The 2,459-nt window shown below is 31.1% G+C and overlaps 1 pseudogene; it reads right to left on the reverse strand.

Annotated features, from left to right (window-relative positions):
• Positions 1-976: 976 nt before the first annotated feature.
• LOC140603280 (U4 spliceosomal RNA) lies at positions 977-1,108 on the reverse strand (annotated as a pseudogene).
• Between the last annotated feature and the right edge of the window lie 1,351 nt (positions 1,109-2,459).

The raw sequence follows: 2,459 nt of genomic DNA on the forward strand, positions 1-2,459 counted from the left end.
GTTAAATTTTCATTCAAATTCAGGAAAAAATCAATTATTATTTCATGAACATCTCTTTCCCATCACATTCCTTTTCTCCATCTGGATCTCCACTTATACAAGCAGCAAACCATTTGATATTACCATCATGTCTGTGAAACTCTTTTAAAATTAAAATCTTCTTTTGGAGTTCCAGCTTGCAAAAAATTCTATTTGATTGCATGTTTACTGACCTTTTCTTCTACAATGTTCAATTTATTGCTTGTACTGGCAAGTGCATTTTTAATTTTAGAGGTTGTGTTTTTCATTTCTATAATCACTATTTTTTTCTTTTTAGAATTTCAATGTTTCTACTAAATTCTCTAAGTCTTCACTTATCCATATCCATATAAATTCTCTACATGTTAAAATAGTTACAAGAGTCTTTATTTGCTAATTCCTTTGTAGACATATGGATACATTTCTAGTTACCAGATTTTCACGATATTTTTATAGGTTCTACTTTTGATCTTATCAAAGACCCATTGCATCCTAAGACTCAGAGTTGGCAATTATTTTTTTTAATTTTTTATTTATTTATGATAGTCACAGAGAGAGAGAGAGAGGCAGAAACACAGGCAGAGGGAGAAGCAGGCTCCATGCACCGGGAGCCCGATGTGGGATTCGATCCTGGGTCTCCAGGATCGTGCCCTGGGCCAAAGGCAGGCGCCAAACCCCTGCGCCACCCAGGGATCCCAGAGTTGGCAATTATTAAAAAGGAACATTTGCCCGTTATATCAGACCTCTCCTGCACTGTTTCTAAAATTCCATTTTTCTCTCAGAGCATGCTGAGAGTACATCACACTCTAGATTGTACCTTTTTATTCCCTATTTAGGGAATCAGAAAGTGCCCTGAAGAGAAAAAAAAAATAAAATTGACCAAAGTAGGGTTCAGACTTACACATTTTGTTTTCTCAAAGTTCTTGCCTCCTCAAACCTCATCTCCCTCGGATGCTCTCCAATACTTCAAACTGCTAAAATTTTATATTTCATTTATTTATTTATTTATTTATTTTTATATAATTTCAATTAGCAATAATCGCGCCTCGGATAAACCTCATTGGCTACGATACTGCCACTGCGCAAAGCTTTTTTTATATAATTTCAGTAAGAGGCTTAGTCTGATACTAGCAACTGTCATTTCAAAATAAGAAAGTGTTCCCTTTTTTCTGTTCTGTGTTTATTACTGCATTGATATATAGTTGAAAAGATTTTTTATATATCAATGATTAACTCATTTCTTTGATCAGCTATTTATTCAGCAATTATAGTTTATGTACCAGGCATTGTGTTAACTCCTGAGACCACTGATAAAAGTGGGTAACAATAGATCATAACATCTTTGCATTGAACACAGACTTTTATTTATCATTTCATTGAATTTTTTCAATAAGATTGTTATTATTATCTTTTGAATTTTTGGTAAATTGAAGCTTGATGTTCATATATTTAATAATGAATTTAGATTTTGGTCCCAAATGCATATAACTTCACATAGCATGCATTTTTATTGGATTTTAAGCATAATAACAGTGAAAAGCACTACGTTTTTAGAGATTATTATACTACATGGTACAAAATAGGCATGATGGAAATAATTGCTTAATTTACAAATGATTGAATTTCTAGAATAAAACATTCTGCTTATACAATGAATCTATATCAGTTGATCTAAATCTTGATATTATACAAAACTGTTAACAATTAAGCAATTGCCTACTTCCTGTTCATCATCTTGCCTAAAAACCCTTATCTTCCTTTTCCATGTAAACACACTATATATAAATAGATTATACCATATTTGTTAGAGCTAAGTTCAAACCACTCAAAAATATCCTACAGTATTTACAGAATGGGTACCTATACGATACTTATCAATACAATATTTATCATTCTGTGATATTTTATGCAAGAAACTTACGAACCAGGTTATATACATCCTTCTATGCCCTCTTCATAGATTAGATATAGAATTATGTGACCCAACCATTTATTGAACAGTCTAAAACTGGAGCTTTTAGGATCTAATAATAATAATAATAAATCAATAAAAACCATGCTTTGCCTAAAGCAAAACCTAGAAAAGGAATCTATTTATAATTTTGGATCACAGCCTGATTAATAAGAGGCAAATAATTTAGTTATATTTGGTTTCCCTAGAACTCATGAACTATGACATTTGTACAAGTCTATGGCATTAAATTATTAACCTAAATCTTATTTAAGATTTTATTCTATTGAACACAAATATTATATTATATGAACACATCACCCTTTTTGTACATTTTATTAAATAATATCACCTATGATTTTACTACTTATATAGCTTTCTGCTGGGACTTTTATTATCATAGAAATTATTTGCCTCTTGGGACTGTTGAATTACATGACTTTTATCAAGGATGAACCTCCAGTATCTAAAACCCAAGTTTTTTAAATTG

The sequence above is a fragment of the Canis lupus genome, chromosome 13 (assembly GCF_048164855.1).
Source record: "Canis lupus baileyi chromosome 13, mCanLup2.hap1, whole genome shotgun sequence".
In the NCBI taxonomy this organism is placed as follows: domain Eukaryota; kingdom Metazoa; phylum Chordata; class Mammalia; order Carnivora; family Canidae; genus Canis; species Canis lupus.